Source organism: Camelus ferus, chromosome 1 (assembly GCF_009834535.1).
Source record: "Camelus ferus isolate YT-003-E chromosome 1, BCGSAC_Cfer_1.0, whole genome shotgun sequence".
In the NCBI taxonomy this organism is placed as follows: Eukaryota; Metazoa; Chordata; class Mammalia; order Artiodactyla; family Camelidae; genus Camelus; species Camelus ferus.
The window spans coordinates 1,339,184-1,358,857 of NC_045696.1; the positions used below are offsets into that span (position 1 = coordinate 1,339,184).

Consider the following 19,674-nt stretch of genomic DNA (forward strand, 5'->3'; position numbering starts at 1 on the left):
TCCAAGGCTTCCCAGCTCCGGAGAAGGAGACAGGGCTGCGGGGGAAGCGTGTGGAAAGAGCTGGCAGTCCCAACTAATGGAATTAAAGATCTCACTTTGGAAAAATGTGTAAACCTGTGTGATTTGGTGAAGACACTGCTGGGAGGGACCCCTGTAGGCGAAGTCCCTGGAAATCCACAGTCACTAGGACCCGGCCTCGCCTAGGAGCCCTCGCTGGCAATCTGACCCTCTTCCTGCTGAGCCACATTCATGCTGGCAAAACCCCAAGGTACACCACTCAGGGTGACAGAGGGGACACATCTACAAAGAAAGCCCAGGGGACAAATAACACAAAAGTCAGGATGTTCCATACTTAGGGCAGAGGGTGGGAACACAAAGGGAGCTTCTGTGGAATTATTAGCTGCCTAAAAAACTTTTTAAAAAAGACTTTATTTTTGAGAACACTTTTAAAGAAACACAGAGACGACGGTACAGAGATTTCCCACATACCCACCCCTTCACATCCCCATTCTTAGCAGCTTATGTTAGCATGCTATGTGTGTTACAATTAACGAGCTAACATTAACATATTTTTATTAATGAAACTAATAAGTCATAGTTTATTCAGATCTCCTCCGTTTTTACTTGGTGTCCTTTCCTGTTCTGGGACCTCACCCAGGATCCCACGTGACACCAGGTCATCATGTTCCCTTGGGTCTTCTCTGGGCTGTGATGGTTCCTCCGACTTTCTTGTTTTCAACGACCTTGACAGTTGTGAGGGGTCAGTTAGGCGTTTTCCAGGACGCCCCTCCATGAGGACCGCAGAGGAGAGGGCCCTTCTCATCACGGCCCGTCCAGGGCAGCCGTCAGCACGACCTTCCCCACGACCTTCACCACGGCCGCTGACCTTGGTCACCCGGCACAGGGGTGTCTGTGGGGTCTCTCTGCCACACGGCTGCCCCTCCACTGTCCCCCGGAAGGAGGGGGTCCACCCCCTCCCTGAGGACGGAGCAGCGGCCGGACCGGCGTGGATTCTCCTGGGAGCAGATTCCCTCGTCTCCCGGTGTGCTCGCCAGTCGCTCGTTTACAGCAGGTGGACTTGGGGGTTTTTACTTTATACTCTGGGCCGTGATCCAATCCGACTGAGTTTTGTCGCTGCACCCGCTCCAGCTCTGGCTGCTGGGAGCTCCCTTGGTCGCCCCGGTCCCTCTGACTCCCCTGTGGGGCTGTTTTTCCAGCACTTCCCTACTTCCGGGCACTGCCAGGTGCTCCGGGACCACCGTGGGTGTTTCTGTCAGTCTCAGAGAGGAACCCTGACCCTATTTCTTAGATACTGCTGAAGGAGCCCGCGGTTACACTCCAGAAAATACACTTGCAGCGGCGAGTTTTGTCTACCTTGAATCCATCTTCTCCTTCTGACAACAGCACCCCAGATTTGTTCCAAGGAAATGGGTTTCTCCCACTGGATACTGACTGGGTGGGCCTGTGGAAAGGGCTGCCCGCAAGGAGTGAGACGGAGAAGCCTAAATTCTCCATTTTTAACTGCTTGCATAATTACATCCATAGTTTTAAAAACTGTAAAAGATTTTAAACCTTTTGTTGTTAACAAGCAGAGACCAAATCTAAATGAGAACAACACTGACGACTCTGATCTAGAATAGAAACGAGCACGACGCGCGCCCACTTTGGAATGAAGCGTGTCTGCCGAGTGTGCACCCCGAGTGCATGTCGCCGTGGCCCCTTCCTTTACACAGCTTCACGTTGAGCCCTTTTCCCACGTGACAGTCAGGAAAGGCTGATTTGCTAAGGTAATGAGCACTTACAGTATTCAAACGTTTCTGTCAAGTATGCAGCGCTTGGGCATTTTCCCACGAGTTTTGCTGAGGGAGAGAAGTTTCACAGCCCTCAAATGGCAGCGCTCCTCACAGCCCCCAAAGCAAAAGGGTCCCTGATGCACTCGGGACATAAGTTACCCCCTCAACGCCAGCGCAGCAAGTAAGTGTTACACGTTAGCAAACCTCGAGAAGCATTAGCTGAAGAATGTTTTAATTAGGACACGGGTACACTTAAGAAAGAAGTCAATTTCAAGGGTTTTAAAACAAAAACTGTGTGCACTTTAGGAGGTAAGGTTTTCCGACGTCCCCTAAAATATCGGAACCTGGAGATCTGTGGAAATGGGGAGGGACTTGCGGCGGACATCCCGCTAAGCCCCCGACCCGGCTCAGCAGGTCTGCGACACCACCCGCAAGGGGCCGCAGGGTCGAGGGCGCACGGACGGCCGCGAGCCCAGCCGACCGGTAACCGCCGCGGGCGGGAGTTAGCTGGGGGGCAGCCGCCCAGACCTCGCTGGACAGGGCCCCGAAGAGCTCCTGCAAAGCAGACTCGCCGGGCACCGGCCGCGCCCGCCAGCACCGACCAGGGGACGCGCCCGAGCGCCCGGCCACGACGGCCCAGACGGCGCCCGCGCCGATGCTGCCAGCGCTGCTGCCCGCGCTGCTGCCCGCTCAGGCCCGCCCCGGGCCCCCGCCCCGCCCCCGCCTCCGCCCCGGCTCCGCCCCCCGCCCCCGGCCCCGGAGGGCGGCGCGTCGGAGAGCAGGCCCCTGCCTGGCGTCGAGCTCAAAGCGCGCGCGGCCCGGGCCCCGCTGGCCGGGCGGCTGGCCCTCGGGCAGGGGCGCCGCGCTCCGGGCCTGCCCGGCGTGGACGCTGCGCCCCTGCGGCCCGCGGCCTCCAGCCTTGACTTCACTGGCAGAAGTGGGGCCAGAAAACAGTCCCGCCGCCAGGCTCTGCAGCACGTGGACGCGACGGCCACACCACCTGCGCCTCCGGGAACAGACTGAAAGGAGACGCCACACCCCAGCACGTTGAAGACGGGGTTTAGGAACTTTCGGTACCTGCACCCCTACCTTGGGAATCAAAAGATACCTTACCTTTACTTTGATTCATTAAATTTATAAAGTCAAAAAATGACGGGAGTGCAAAGCTGTCCTCTGTGCTGTAGGTGACGGGCAGTGGCCGCGCCCCGCCAGAGCCGTCCTTGCGAGCTGGAAGTTCTCCTAGGGGCTGGCGGCTGCATTTGACTCGGGGACAGTAAGTGACAGGGGCCAGCGCGGTGACGGCAGATCACCTCCAAGCCCAGGCCTCACCAGTAAGTCCACCTGTGCCCTCTGCTTTCCCGCACGCCCCCCTCAGCTGATCCCAGGGGACCTCAAATGCTGCGACTTTGTTTCTGCATGTGTTGAATAATTTTTACAATTTAAAGGTGAGTTTTTTTAACATATATTTTTAAATCGTGAACATAAGGTTTGGAGAAAAAAAGGTAAATGGACTGGAAAGGGGAGATTAGAAGCTTGCCTGAGCTAAGTTCACACAACCTTTATGCTATTTTACACGTGTTTCTGTAAACCCACATTGGGACTACGTCCCACCAGTGTTTTCAGGCACACTTGGGACGGAGCCTCAGGTTCTGGAAGGGAAACCTCACACAGCCAACAGTGCCCAGGCGCCTGCTCTGAAGTCGCTGGGCCGCGGTCACACAGGCACAGTCCAGCACCCGGAGGCTACGGGGCCTTCAGCACCAAGCACGTGCCGGCCTCAGAGAGCACTCCAGAAACCCCGGGCTCGGCAATCCTGAGAACAAGGGCAGCGTAAGAACCAGCACCGTGTGTGTTGTGGATTGCACACTGCGCATCGTAATTATGCTTTGGGTTCCATAAAATGATACAGTATTGATCTGCACTGAACACAAATGGCAATTTTTAAAGCTCATAGAGCAATCTAGAGAAAAAGACCCTAATTTAGCAGCTGGGCTTTACTCTGCATTAAAGAATGACCAATTACGGCTTTATTTGGTATAAAATGACAATGAACACACAGCTCTCCCACAGGAAATCACATTTTCTTGGTCACCAGTCCTACCACCCATTTCTCAAGGAGTTAATTCTGAGTTAACAATCCTTAAGAGAAGACATGGAAGTTCCTTTCAGATGATCCAAGGCTTAATTTCAGTCCCAAGCACCTACTAGATTTCCCCTCCAAAGCTTGGAGAAGCCGTTTCCAGCCCCACCTGCCTGCCAGTACACAACTCGGGGATTTATTTTGTTGGGGGACTGGGTTCCTTTACCAAGGCTCTGCATTTCTGCTCCACAGGGAAGGCGCTCGGTCTGGCCCATCAGACTGAAATACTAAGAATAACTTGGCCGCACCTCCGTTTCTCAGGCAGAGGCAGGGCGGCCCAAGCACAAGGTGAACACCTCCTTCCTGACTCCCTGAGCCAGCACCCTCGACGGGGCACTCTGCCCGGTGCCCAGTCCAGTTCTCACCCAGCACCTGCTACCCACACACACTGACAGAAGCTTCACGCAATCATTCAGTCCTCGTGGTAAAGAGGCAGGTATCAGTCTCCCCAGTTTGCAGACGGGGAAGCTAAGGCCCAGAGGGTTAAATAACATGTCAAGGTCACACAGCGAGTGACAGGCAGGGTCAGCGTGACTCCAACCCAACAGTCTGGTTCCAGAGACCAGGCAGGTAACCACTTCCCTAACCTGCCCCTCAATAAAAACTAGAAAATGCCTCCATAAACCAGGAGATAGTCAGGACCACCTCAGAGACGGCAGCAGTGACGTAGGGAGAACACGGGGAAGGCCACCATGTGGGAACAAGTGAAGCACGTGTGGGAAGCTGAGGAGTCTGGGAGCTGGAGCCACGCAGGTCAGAGACAGGAGGCCGTGGGCCCGGCGCGACGAGGGGAAAGGGGGCAGACGGAGGGGGGCAGAAGACAGGTGGGAGCCGGGTCAAGCCGGGCGTTTGTAACTAAGTAAGTTACAGTTTTATTGCAGATACAAAGGCAGGTCACAAGGGCCTGTAAGCGCAGGGCTAAGATGACGCCCTCGGGCTGCCGGTGGAGGGCCCTGAGCACAGGGAAGACTCAGGCCCCGGCAGGAGGCTTCTGTCAAGGCCAAACAAGAGATGGCGGTGGCCTGTAGGCCACTGGGCAGCGGGGGAGATGTGGAGAACAGGCACCTCGGGAGAAGGGTTAGTGCAGGGACAGTGGGAACACAGTGTGCTGGGGACTGGAGGTGACAGCAGGGAAAAGCGAGGAGTCGAGGATGGCTGCCAGGCTTCTAGCGACTGTGGGGTGTTATGGCATTCACCGCGAGGAAAAAGGGGAGAAAACTTAGGAAAATGAAGTGATTGGTTCCAAATGTTCAGCTGGGAGCCTGTGAGATGTCAGCCTAGAGGGCGGCGCTGCCTGCGGGCCCGGGGGCCAGGCACCCGCGGGAGCTGGAGATGGGAAAGCAAGAGCCGAGCCGCCGCGTGTCCACAGCAGACCAAAGGCCGGCCCCCCGCGGGCTCTGTCCGGGCAAAGGCACCGCCTCTCATCCCAGACATTCGCACAACCTGAGTGTCTCCACTCCCCGCCTCCCGCCTGCACCGCAGAGCCCCCCACACCACAGCTCTGAGTTCAGAAACCCCCACAGTGCCTCGGCCAGGGCTCAGAATACAGACACAAGTGCTTGCGGCGGTCCCCAGACCCTGCTCTGGTCTCCTCTTCCGCACAGCGGACCTCGAACAAAACTCCAAGGCTCGCCTCAGCTTTCCCAGCAACACTCTGCTCCTCTTTATCAGTCAACAAAGAGAAGGCACTGTGACCACCTCCCTCTCACTTGTGGTGAGAAAGGCTCTCTTGGGCCTGTGCTAGCCGGGCCCTGGGCGCTGTGCAGACAGGTCCACTGGCCTGCATCCAGATTTCCCAACCTGGGGCGAGAAACCGAGCTCGAAGAGGAGGGAAGATCCACTCCAGTCCCGGACGGCTTCCCAGAGGCCCCCTCCGCTCTCATAAGCTGTTCTGGATGCCACCCTGGGTGGGGTTTCTCTGCAGAGTACAAACAGCCTCAGAAGCTGGGGAGGGGGGGAGTGGCCAGCAGTTACTTCGGGGACGGCCCACAAGGACCCCAGACCCGGGGCCTGGGGAGGAGCGGCTCTGGGGGCTGGGGTCAGCGCCAGGTCAGGGTTAATACCAGCCGGGCCGCCGTCCCTCAGGCAGACAGCGGGGGCAGACTTCTCCCATAAGAGGAGCAAAGCCCTCTGGGGGATGAGGGAGCCGTATTCCTCACTCCTCTCGTGCCCCCGTGGGTCCCCTGCCCGCTCACACTCACTCTCCCCAGGAGGGAAGGCAGTGTGGGCTAACTGATGCGCCTAGAGGGAGGCCCGGGCCCGCCTGGCCGGTCGTGTCCTCACAGGGCCACCCACAGTGGCCGTGCACTCAGGTCGCCTTACAGGTGAGGCTGGTCCCTCCGAGGGCGGCTGCGCTTGTCCCCAGACATGCTTGGCACCAGGTGGATAAGTCTGTCTAGTTTGAGATACGAGACTGGCCAGCCCACTGGGCCACAGAGAGCTGCTCTCGAGTTATTTCTGTGTGAACAGGGCCACTCTGACCTCCGCTGGCCTTTGGGGTGTGGGGTTCTCTCCACTGGTCTGGAACTCAAGAAGGTCAGAAGTAGGTGCTGAGCACAGAGGCCCACACGAAGCCTGTGCTGGGCAGGTACTGGGCCCCCCTTCCTCAGGAGCCTGACTTCCTGCAGCACAGACTCTGCCCCGTTAACACGCTACCCGCCAACCAGATGGAAGCCGGGGGCTCCCGAAATGCTTTCCAGAAAGAGACCTCGCCCACCTGCTCCCCTCAGAACAGCCACCAAGAGACCAAGGAGCCCATCACAAGGACAAACAGCAGAGAGGAGAGACGGCAGGTCCAGAAGCCACGTCCCAGGCTCAGATGAGAGGCCCAGGAGTTGAAAGCCACAGCCACCAGGCTGTCTGCCACATGCTGCCAACGCCTCCCCGACCCAAACCCAGGCCAAAGAGAGTGCCTGGTGCAGGCCTGTGGACACGCCTGCTGCAGACCTGAAGCCACCAGTGGCCAGGGCTGCCTCCGGCTTCCAAAAGCTACCGGACCAGGGCAAGGGGACAGACAGCACACGTGCCAGCAAACAAACAGGGCATCTCCGGGGCCCTCACAACAGGGGCACAGACAAGAGCGGCATGGAGGGGGCCAGTGGGACAACAGCCGAGCTGGTGGCTGATCAGTGAGCAGCGGCAGCCTCGCGAACACGTGGGGGACGACTGTCGCCCACAAGAGGAAGAGCAGACACTCGGGCCCTGCGGTGGGGCGGGGTCTGCACAGAGCAGCAAATGGGGAAAACAGAGGGGAACTGGGAGCTTCTTCTTAAGGGGCCATACTTCACCCACCGTGATGGGAAGTCACCAAAGGGGTCGCACAGGGGCTCCCTGCCTCAGTGACCACACGAAGGTGCATGCACCAGAGCAAGTACAGGCCGGGAAAGCCAATGAGGTGCTCCCGCGGCTCAGAGCGGGTTCGAGTGGGGAGGACGCCAGCAAGCCTGGCCAAGACCCGGAGTGAGGGTGAGAGAAAGGGGGCTGAGGGTGGCTGCATGCCCCTGGGGACCAGGGACAGGGCGGGAGTGACAGGCGGAGGGAGAGGCACCGGCCCCCAGAGCAGGAGGGAGCGGGGCCCTGGGGCTGAGGGCGGGCGGCGGGGACCAGGCCGGCGCAGTTAGTTCGGTCAGACCCTGCTGAGGGCCTGAGTGAGACAGGGACAGGACACTGGCCACTGCCCTTGACAAAGACAGGTCACTGGGGACTGGAAGAGACATTTCCGAAGGATGTGAGGCCACCTGACAAGAACAGACGAGATCGTGACAGTGGGGACAGGCGGTGGAGGTGCTGGGTGAACAGAGGGCCCACGAGGACGGTGCCCAGGGACCTGTGAGCTGACACGTGCTCGGGGTGGACGGCCCTGGACACGGCGCAGGGGCCATTTCTCCAACAGGAGGCCGCACCAGCACCAGACCGCAGCCAGTGGCCTCGGGGTGGTGCCCAAATGTCCAAAACACATACTCCACCAAATCCGTCATTCAAAAGCACCCCAGGGAATTAATCAAAAACTTCCCAAATTTTACTTAAAGATTTCCCGATGTAAAGGTAATTTTAGACAACAAACTAGCATTGGGTTCAGAGGGTGCCTGGGGCCCAGGGGAAGCCCAGCCCTTAACACAAGGACAGGGAGCGGCCTGGCACCAGCTGGCGTCCGGAGCTGCGACGAGGCTCCAAGTGCACATGAAACGCTGTGCTGCGGGCCCAGCTGCTCACAGGGCTACGAAGACTACTTCTGCTGTTTCTCAACAGATAACTTGATTTATTCTTTCTGAAAAGAGCCTCACTTTTATACACAAAATCACCAGAAACTCACAATAGAGGACATTAAAAGCAAGAAGCCACCTCTTAAAACCCTGTGAATAAAAGGATTACAATCACCTAGAGCCACGCAAATCCCCAGACGAGTCACAGGCTGAGAAGACAACTAAGAAAATCACCACAAAAACTAAACTCCATAAAGGCAAGTTATTTAACTTGATTTCGCCGAGCCTTTGAGCACTTGCTGTGCGGTGGCCTAGCCCTAGGGTTCTTAACGGGGCAGCAAAGAGCCAGCGCCCAAAGGGAGAGCCAGGAGGGCACCGAGAAGTTCGGGTCTGGACCGTGACTGCAAAATCCAGGAGGCCCTGCTGGCAGCCCCGCCGCCGGCCGTCACCCAGCCTGGGGTCCCCCGGCGTGGACCAGTCCCAGCCCCCACCCCCCAGCCCCCGGCCGCCACCCGTGCTCCTCCAGGCCCCGTGTCCAAGGCCCCTTCCCGGGAGAAGAGCACAGAGCTCTTCTCTTCAGGACGGGGAGGCCAGGAGCCAGGGGCAGACGGCAGTCCTCCTAGAGACACCAGGGACAGACTCCTGCCTGGGTCCCGGGTCGCGCACCCCCAGCCTTACCACCCAGGATGAGACCTCCTTCCAGAAGCACAGACGAAGGGTGAGGGCGGCGGAGGAAGAGGGTGGCGCTCGGAGGGCTCGGCCCCGCAGGATGCCACCGCCCTCTTCCGCTGCTGGGGGTGCCAGTGGGCGCTTCGGGAAACCAGGCCGATGGGAGCGACAGCCAGGCCGATGGGAGCGACAGCCAGGCCGATGGGAGCGGACAGCCAGGCCGGCGTGGCGTGGCGAGCTGCAGGGACCCCCGCGGCCCTGGGAAGCGCGCAGAGCCCGCATCCACCCCGCTGGGTGCACACGCAGTCTGTCCCTCGTGCGGGGGGAGGGGTCCCCCATGGCCGGGATCACGGAGGGCGGGTGCGGCCCCCGCACTCTGTCAGGAGCCGCGCTGCTTCCTTCCTCCCGAGACCAGCTTATCTCAGAGCCTCGGTTTCCTGGTTTTCACTGCGCTATTGTGTAAAGGGGGGGGGGGGCTGAGACTCACCAAAGGGGTTTCAGTGGCCTCCTAACAGACTGCCCTGTTGGCGCTGGGAAGCAGGGTACAGAGTTCCCTGTTCTTAGAAAACTAGACATGATGCTAGTTTTGACATCGTTAGGACCTAGAACCAACCCTGAAGAAAAAGCTAAAAAGTACAAAACTGTGTGATGATGAATTACTCCTATTCTATAGGATGGAGAGGCTTAATCTACTAAAACGTCTTTTAAATAATTACTCAAGCAAAGAGTCAGGTTTGAGCGATCAAGATCACCACGACTTCCTCTGCCTCGTCTGCTGTGTTGCGGCGCGAGCCCTAATCTGCTCATCACGGTAACGTTTACAGAAGGATGTTTGTCTTTCCTATTCTGGGACACTGTTAGTGTCAGGCTGACTTATAAATTTAAGTACAGATACAACTAAGATGTAATCCACTTTTTGAAACCCAGTAGGAGCGCCACACTGTTGTCAGAAGTGATTTTGACACTTTGTAAGATGTGAAGGTGATCTAAGAGGGCTCGCCCTTCAGATTAATGCTCCATCCGCATTTGCTACCTTCAAAGACTAAATTCCAAAGCTTAACTATACAAAAAAAAAGACATTTTTACCATGAAAAATTGTTTCTTCGATACCCGTTTTTAAACCGCCTCATCAGGCAGTTGCAATATGGCCAAAAGAGTAAGGAGGCCAGCTCAGTCAGCACGCGTGGGAGGTCACAGCCACCGGACAGACGGGAGCCCGGCGCTTTCTCTCCATCCTCAGCAGGGGGCCACGCAGGGCGGGTGCGGGAAGAAAATGTGTGTTGGCTTTGGATCTCGGCTGAGGCCGGGCCACACCTTCTGGACCGACGGCCCCAGCAGCAGAGTGACCAGTCCTTCCTCCAAAGGTTCTTGTCCGCAGACACACGCTCACAGGCTGGGAGCCAAGACCCACACACACCGCGCTCTCACACACAGCCGTTCCTCAGCGCCCTCCTGGGGGAGTGAGGGAAGTTCATCTCTAAGGCCTTGTAAGTTGTCTGAATAAATGAATTAGAACCATTTCCTCCTGTTAAAATAAAATACTTTCAAATTAAAGACAAATTAACTTTGCAAAGGATTAAAGAGGCAGAAATTCAAACCAGCTTAACAGGATGAGCAGGTGAGTTTCTGAGGTCCACTGGCCTGCATCCGGATTTCCCGGCCCACCCACCATGCTGGCTACCCTGGATGGAGGTCCTCCAGCTCCTCCTCCCCCAGGGAGACCCCCCACTGCTCTCCCTGGATTGCAGCCCTCAGGGGGATGGGGACCTGAGTCCCAGCCGCCCCACTCTGCCGATGCCAAAGAGTGCAGCAAACGCGCAGACACCGGTGACCAGACGCCCAGCCTTCGGAGCCACCCGGCCGCCAGAAGGCGCAGCCCGACACACCCCAGCGCCCTCAGGAGCTAGACAGAGGCCACACTGGTGGGGAGCGAGTCTGCCAGCCCCAGAGCCGCAGGGGAAGGCCACACGCTTGTCCCCACACTGTAAACGGTGTCACTGCACTAAACTTGCCCTGTTAAGTCTACTGTCACGACACTTTTAAAACATTGGCCTTTCCTAATAAAAAAAACCACCAGATGCAATTCCTTTGCCTTTTCATTGTGAGGATGTGGGAAAAGCAGAAATAACTATATAGTAGTTAAGCTAAACGCCAACTGGCATCAAAGCAGGGAATTTCAAAGCTAAAGCAGCAGAAGAAATCGAATTAATTCAGGGTTGACTTAAGTTAGTACCAGGGGCAAAGACAAGGAGATGTCTGAGTAAGGAGAAAAGTGGGGAGGACAGACAGATGAGAAAAACTCACAACTTGAAGATATATCAGAGCCTACGTGCCACAAGGAAAGAGGCTGAGTTATTTTTTCACTGCTACACCTTTGCCATCTAAAATGACACAGAGTAGGTACTCAAAAAACACCTGTCAAATGATTGCAAAAACAGATGAATAAAAAACGTTAAATTTATACTAATGAAGATGAAAAGCTACACAAATATAAGATGCTAGCAACCCTTTAGATTTAAGGAAAGTGACTATCACAGAAGCTACAGTTTTCTAAATAAAGTTCAGTGCCACAGTAGTAACCATGAGTCACAGGCTCAACCTTTCAATAAACTCACTGTGAGCCCAGCACTTGACTGTCTGTAAGTTAGGTGGCCGAGGCAGTCCTCGGGGGAAAATAAGGAGCTGTGAATGCACCGAACAGAACGCTAGGTCTCCCAGACGGAGGCGAGAACACGAGGCGACCGAGGTCAGACCGGTGGCTACCCCGGGAGGTGGGTGCTGATGCAGACAGGCAGAGGAGGGATGGGAGGATGGTGGAGACGGTCATGTGGTCGCACACAGCCCGAAGTCACCAGGCTCACAGCTGCCCTGCCGGCTCCTACCAGCTCAAGAGAGGGTGCTGGGTTTCAGGAATGCTGTGGGCCAGCCTGCCACAGCTCACTGGGAGCCTGAAATAGGTAACGGCAAGAATATTTATGCCACAGAAGTTGGAAAATGCTACAAATCAGGGCTTTTTACAACCCCCTCTCAAGAAAGCCATTCGTTAAACATTTATCAGCACACCACTGCAGGTACCTTAAGATATGTAAACTCTATCTCAGAAAAAGAAAAAAAGAAGAAAAATTCTGGAAAAAAAAAAAGAAAATATTTAAATAAATAGCAAATTTAATTCTCAGTGTGTTAAAAGTAAAGTAAGTTTTACCCTGAGAATGAAAAGTTTATCATCAGGAAATCTATGAATGAAATTTACTATATTAACAGATTGGAGGGAAACCACACGATCATTTCAACAGATGCAGAAAAACCAAACAAAATTCTACTGCTGTACATGATAAAGTTTATTTTTTAAAAACTCTCAGCAAAGCAGGGCATTTACTTGCTTAATTAGATGAAGGGCATGAACAAGACGACTGCAGTGAGCATCACTCCTGCAGAGGGAGCATCAGAGGCGTCCCCGCGAACGCCAGAGCCGGAGCAGTGCCTGCCTGCCGGCCGCCCCCACTGCTCCAGCCCGCTCGGCCTGGTGCCTCATGTCCTGGCCAGGGAGCCGGGGGCAGCGCAAAAATCAGAGAGGAAGAGGCACCGCCTGCACAACCTGATCCTCCCTAGAAAACATGGGACACAAATGATGGGTGGGGACAAAGTCCACATTCAAAACTCAACAGCCTCCTATACAGCAGTGACAGGCAACTGGGAACGCACCCTTCCGAAGAAGGAACGCAATATAGGATGCGAGTGGCACTTCTCATCGCTGGGCAAAGGGCAGACCACGCAATGACTGAGGCCACTGGCTAGCCAACAGGAAAAAAATATCAGGTGCTGACCTCAAATCGTGTAAAAACAGATTTCACATAAATCAATAGGCTAAATGTGGAAAACAGAACACAGACCTGCTGGAAGAGATTAAAGAAGAATGCCTCCTGATGTAGGAAAACGTTCTCAGATGGGCCTCAGTCCAAAAGTCATAAAGGGAAAGCCTGATACCTCTGAATATATAAAAACTGAACGTTTCTCTTTGGACAAAAATAATACAACGTGAAGGCCAAGGGCAGCCTAGCAGAGCATCCACAGCCACGTGAGAGGCGCCTCCGGCAGTCACTGCCCGGGGCACAGCGCCTCTTCCCACTGGCACCAGGCAGCGCTGACGGCCCCCTTTCACAGAACTGTGCCCGTCCCCCCCCCCCCGGCGTGGGAACCACACCTCAGACCGCCGCACACCGGGGCTCGAGGCGCCCAGACCGCTCAGCGCGAGGACTCCGCCTCCTCCCGAGCGGCAGGTCGCAGGAGCGTCAGCGGGGCGCGGGGCAGCCGGAAGGCGGACACAGCCCGCCCGAGCCCTCCGCCCGGCTTCCCCCGACGGCCACATCTGACAGAATCGCTGGACAGCCACCAAAATTAGGAACTCAACACAGAACACCGGCATCAGCTCCACCACCGAGCGGACTCAGGTTCTGCCGGTTTTCCCCTGTGTCCTCTCTACTCGGCCCTCTCCAGACCCAGGCAGCCTCTCCCCGCCGTGTCCCCTGAGGCCCCTCACTCCCTCTTGCGTCTCGGGACATCCTCTGCTGGAGTCCTCCTGCTGTCTCCTGGCGGTCACACCGTGACTGCACACCTGTGGCAAGGACCCCGGCGAGAGGCGGTGCCCGCGTGGTGTCAGGGAGGACGCGACGGCCCCCTGTCTTACCACAGGCGATGTGGCCTTGATCGCTCGGCTGAGGTGGTATCTGCTGGCCTTCTCCGCTCTAAAGTTACTACTTTTCCCTTTTCAATAAGTAAATAACTTGAGGAAGAGCTACTTTGACACCAGGCACATATCCTGTTTCTCCTCAGACTTTCGCTCGCTAATTTCTGCCTCAGTCCTGGGTCTTGCCTGAAGCACTCGCTACCACGGTGTCTTGCTCCTTGCTCCTTGTCTGTTGACGAACTGGAATGCTCCAGTGCCCCCCCCCCACTTACTTACTCAGTTGCTTATTTACGTCAGCGTGGACTGACGGGTACTTACTGTTTTCTGCAGATTACAAACCAATACCGTTTATCCAGGTCTTTGCTCAGGGTGGCCAGCCTGGGCGCCTCTCCCACTCCGGCAGTCCCCACGCCCCCCCCCCACACGCCCGATGCTCTCTGAGCACGTCTTTCTGCACCACGAGGCGTTCCGAGCCCTGCTTGTCGGCTCGGAGAGGGTATTTGGGTGTCCTCGGGACAGAGTGAGCTGTGCACGCACGCTGACACCCTCCGCAGCCCTGGACCCATCTGTCCACGCGGGTCTACGGTCCCCTCCCCTGGTCTGCAGCTCCCTCCGGGCTCTCCTCCCCACCACACGTTTGCTGTTCAGTCCTCGTGTAACATGCTCACACGGCCAACCAACCTTGCCCGAGAGAAACAGCCAGACAGGACTGTGTACAGCCCTTTTCATCTGCAGCCTCACAGAATCTAGTCAAAATATGGTATCCCCAAACCGGGCTACTCCTTCCTCCTGCGCCCCCACCCCCGCTGCGGCTCTGCTGCTGCTCTGTCCTACACTGAGCTTCGGTCAGTCTGCATTCCACCCCGGCTCCCCCACATCCTGGCTAATGTTCATTTATTTTGTCTTGGGGTCTGTGGTTCCAAGAGCCGGGCTGTACTGAGCGGTCCACCCAGAGAAGCCCGGCGCGCCCGGCCCCCCAGCCGCCCCTGACCTGCGGGGCCCGGCCCTCTGGTTCTGTGCACCCTGCCCGCATCCATTTCGGCCGGAGGCGCAGGTACGCAGGTTTTCTCGCGTGGAGGGAGGCACACCAGGCGCCGTCGGGCTCTCTGCCCTGCTCACTTCCTGCAGGTTCTCAGAATCACCACAGGTCAGTTCACAGAGCGCGCCCCGCCCGCCCCCCATGGCTCTTCGTGGTGTGGCCAGCCAGAGCTGCCTCGCCCGTGCCGGAATGGACGGCTAGGGTATTTCCACGTGTGTTTTCATCTTGTTGGAGGCGTGTCCTGGGGCTCAATTCCTAGAAGTGCGACTGCTGCATCTAGGCATGGAGAGGACGAGGTTCTGCAGGCTGGCTGTGGCGTTTAACATGCCTGCCAGTCCTTTGCGGACCTCCTCTGCGGAGGGAGACTGCAGGTGGAACACGGGGAAGAGCGCACCCGCTGGGGGCTCAGTGTCCAGCGCACGCAGGGCGGTGAGGTAAGACACCCGAGCAGCCTGTGCTGGACGCTCCGCCCACGGTACTTCGTCCCGGAAGTAACAGGGCCGGGTGATCCCAGAAGCCCCATGCACACGTGGAGACAGGCCCGAGGAGGAGCCCGGGGTCTCACGGCGGCTGTCCGGCGCCACCACCCAGACATGCTGCCACCCTGGCGCCAGGCCAAGCCTGGGCCACAAGGACGTGTGTGTTCATGTTCAGAGCTGCATTATTCACAGTCAAAAAGGGGACACAGTCCAGACGCCCACCCCACTGGAGGGACAAAAAGGATGCGCTACCCCGCGCAGCAGAGTGCTGTCAAAGGCACATCTATAGGACAGCAAGCAGCCGGCGGTCGCCAACGGCGGCAGGTGGGAATGAGGACTAACCACAAGCAAACACAAGGAGCGCTTTGGGGTAATGGAGACGTTTTACAACTGGACTGTGGTGATAGCTGCACAGCTTAGAAATTCATGAAAATCGTTGACCTATCCACGTACTGAGGGTGACTCTCACGGCAGCTTTTAAAACAAGAGAAGACAGAGCCTCCTCATGGTACCTCCCCGCCTTCCACACCCGCCCGCACCTTCCCGAGCGCTCGAGGATGAACACCCAGACCACGAGCTGACCACACGTGCCACCTGCAGCTTCTTCAGCCACAGCAAGCCCGGGGACACGCAGGTGATTCTTCCCCGCGACAGGCGCCACGCTGACCGCACCATCACACGGCACGGCCCTCCCCCAGCACCACTCACAGCAGAGTTCTGTCCCGAGGATCCGACGCCCCTTCCCATGCTCCATCGAGGCAGAAAGTCTTGGTTAACTAAAAGGAAAGCCCTCCCTTCCCCACAGCAAGGGCTTTCGGTGAGAGAGGCTGGCCTTCAGCAAGCGCGCCTCCGTGCCCCTGCGCCGACCCACCCCGCAGAACCAGGGGAGCGGGGCGGGAGCGGGCGGGGCTGCTCCTCCAACGGGGATGTCGTCAAGATCCTCGGTTTTATTAGAGAACAAAGCTAGAGAACAGAAAGCTTCACTGTGGAATGATCGAACGCGTCTCACTCACTCATGTGCACGTGGGTGAAAACGACCTACCACACACGACACCAAGAACCCGGAGAGGAAACCCCCAGGGTGGGGGTCAGAAGACGCAACTGACCCTGGTCCGCACGTGGCTGACACGGCACACGCCCCCTATTCCAAAGGACGAGCCAGCAGTCCTGACACACAGGTCTGCACCGCACCACTTCCAAAGCCGCCGAACTTGGCACAAGTGGGGTTTTTCCACAGGGTCCCACTGATGGTCAAACCTAAGTTGCACTGTGACCCCAAACCATCACAGCTCTGAAAGCCGATGACTCACTCCCATGAACCCCACTCTCCCTGAATTAAGCACTCGCAAGCCCACCTCCTAACCTCGCTTCTACCCACAGCCTGACTTGTCACCATTTACTGTGTCGCTTGCCCGGGCTGTTAATTCAAAAAACTCGTCACATGAGGATCGTTAAATGTTTTGACAGCTTTTTAATGAAAACAAAGTTTTAATACACTAAGAAAGAAAAGCTAATTCTCTGAAGCACCCGCCAAGAGCGCTGTGTCCTAAGAGGCACATTGTGAGACCAGACACAGACGCCCAGCCCAGGAATGGTGGTTCCTTCTGACGATTATTTTGGGGAGATTCCTGCTCAGAAAAGGAATCAAACTCAGAGTGATCGAGGCTAATAAATACGCATTTGATAGAATTAATTTCATTCATACCTAGAGTAGAACAGACACAAACCGTCAAATCAGTGCTATTCAAGCAGTGGCCCAGGCACAGAAGTCCCCAGAACTGTCCCTCCACCGGGCTGACCTCAAACTGTGCTCAGGCCTAAGCCACGTGAAGCGTCTGCACGACCTGCACCTTCCCTCCTCCTCCATGCAGGGGTCAGGGGCTGCCCTGCGGCCGCCCAGCACCCTCTCCCCTCTCTCCCTGGGGACAGCCCCTGGATGAGTCCAATTCCCTGCCCTGTCCCAGCACAGCACACGGAAGACGCGGGCGCCCTGACCTGACACAGACAAGACCTCTTGCCTGAGAGCAGGTGTCTGGCAGAATCAACCCCTGGAAAGGGAAGAGGCTGGGAAGGAGGGCTGGGTGTTAGGAGGCGACAGTGTCCGCCCAGAAACTAGGGATGGTGGCCATCCCTCGGCCTCACGCAAGTGGTGAGATGCTGCCTCGCCTGCGGGAGTAAGTTCTTTCCTCAAGGACATCACTCAGCCAAGGAGAGGTACCACCCGGGGAGCCAGAGGACCTGGGCTGTTAGCAACCAGGACAAGGAAAGAAGCTGGACTTGGGCTCACTGCCCATGAGTAAAGGCGCGAATGCAAAGCAACTTTCAAACTCATTCTCCACCCCGGCGGATACACGTGTTAACAACTCGGTTTCTAAGGGCACAACGTTAGAAGAGGGGCCAACTAATCATTACCTACTACTGAATTACCCTTTTCTTACAGGTTTTTTTTCTTTAACGGAGGTACCGGGGACAGAACCGAGGACCTCGTGCATGCTGAGCACGCGCTCTGCCACTGAGCCCCACCCCTGCCCCCGCCGAATTGTCTGGTCGGCTGCAACACGCCCTAGACCTGCAGACGTGCGAAGGCCGCCCTGGCCCGCGAAGTTCAGGGCGGCCAGCAAGCCCGTCCCCAAGGCCTAGGCAAGCGGGGACAGGGCCCTCGTGCTTCCTTGCTGAGCCAGAGCCCAAGGCCCCACCCCCAGGTCCCGTCCCTACCCACCTCTCTCAGGACCAGAGGGAGGGGACGACGGGACACCGCGCCGAGTGCCGGCTGCGTGTGGATCCCCTGCAGCCGCAGGGGCACCGGGCCCACGAGGGGCTTCCCCGACCAGCACGCGCGGAGCGCCGCCTGCAGACCCTCGAGGCCCTCAGGCCTGTTACCTTCCTCCTGCAGTCTTCCAGCAACAGCGAGACCCTGGGACAGCGCCACCCCCCACCCTACACACACACACACCCTGAGGGAACCTGCCCGGGCGACGCAGTGAGCAGCCCGCCAGGTCAGAGGCAGGGCTGGGATTAAGTTCCCAGTTTCCCAAATTCCGGTAAATTCTGCCACTTGCTCCCCACCAAACAGCTTTTAAGCCACGTTCTTTCTAATTTTTAAATCCTCTGAGCCTCCACAATGAATTAAGTATTTTTTTTCTTTTTGGCTGCTTTTCTGAAACCTCCCAGAGTTATTCAAAACAGTCTCACTGTCGTCACGATGCACTTACAGCTGTGCCTTCCCTGTCATGGGTGCTCCACCACTCACGACAATGCACTTCATCACGTGTCACCTAACAGGCGAGCCGAGGACTCCCCACTTTCAACAGATTAATTGACTACTCTGCACTCCATGGTTTTCGAGTAATTCTGAATGTTTTGTAAATGTTTCTGTTCTACAAAGAAAAGCACAGAAATCTGGAGATAACACAGACATATGGGGCATAAATATATGACTGATTCACCAAGCACAATAGGAGTAGGGGGTGCAGCCTACTCAGGCAGAAAAGACACATTTTCACAGGCAAACAGCGTGGAATTGGGTTCTACTACCTACATTGAAAGTAAGAAAGGTTATCCATTCAAACGACAAACATGGGTGAGTGCCTACTATCCACCAGGCATGGCTCTGGGCCCTTAGGACAGAGACAGCACGGGAGCCCTGCCTTCCTGAGGCGCCAGTCTGCCTGGCGGGCTGACGAGGGGCGGGGGCCATGCACAGGGGAGACCACGGCGCACACGGCAGGGCCGCAGGGGTGCAGAAGGGAGGGTGTGTGTGGAGGAGTGAAGCCCACCAGACAGCTGGAGGGGTGAGTGAGGGGTCGGCAGGCGGGAGGCCTCTGGGATGCGGCAGTTACAGGGCTGAGAGCAGGAAGGTGCCTGGTCCGTCCTCCATTTAAGGCTTGGCTCTGGCAGCCTGTCAAGAACAGACAGGAGGGGATGGAGGGGAGGGGAGGGGGCTACTCAGGTGAGCCAGGGAAGAGGGGACGATGACGGTTCTGCATAATGGGGACCGCCAAAACTTGTTATCAGGAGTAAACTAGATTAAACTGGTTCCTCCATGCCTGACACACAGCAAAAGCTCAGTAAGTATTAGCTAAATGGTACCCAGCTTCCCAAGAAGCGACTGACCCTGTCAGTTCCCAATCTGAAAACCAGGGGTGCTGTCACCCCTACGTGAGACCAGTGAGCAGTAACTGATGGGAGCGCCAGCTCCACCTAAAGGGAGTTTCAACACAGGAGTGCCTAGGTTCCTGAAACAACACGTTCTGTGGCTTGCGGATCCCACGTAAGCACATAAGAGTAAATGCCCTGCACGTCACACACCCGGGCACAAGTGACCTGTAGATTTAAGCCGAATCCAACAGCCAGTTGCCGTCCACAATGGAACAAGGTCCCCTCAGACCCTCGGGCTCAGGCCGTGACGATCCACAGCTATAAGGGCCCTTCTCAACCCCATCCGTCCCCAAAGCCTGCTGACTCCGCCGACACCCCTGAGCTCTCTCCGCTCTCTCAGCCCCCGCCTGGTCCCGGCCCCCCGGCCCTGCTGCAGCCCTGGCCCATGACCTGGCCCGGAGAGCCGCACAGCTGGCACCCTGCCCCACACACCGCCCCGACCAGGGCTGCTGCCCCGGCTACTGCAGCGAGCAGGGCTCCGGCAGGCTGTCCCTCCCCCTGGAACGTGAC

General features: G+C 56.9%; 1 protein-coding gene across 7 annotated transcripts in view; it reads right to left on the bottom strand.

Moving 5' to 3' along the window:
* Positions 1 to 19,674, bottom strand: part of ADARB1 (adenosine deaminase RNA specific B1) — a 113,752-nt gene that overhangs the window by 87,280 nt on the left and 6,798 nt on the right. The window contains exon 1 of one of the 7 annotated variants that reach the window (XM_032490813.1): positions 8,814 to 9,080. The exons of 5 other annotated variants lie outside the window; for them this stretch is intronic. The gene's annotated coding sequence lies outside the window, so the exon portion shown is untranslated. Of the gene's footprint in view, positions 1 to 8,813; positions 9,081 to 19,674 lie in introns of those variants that run through there. One more of the 7 variants, XM_032490878.1, reaches the window with a different exon arrangement.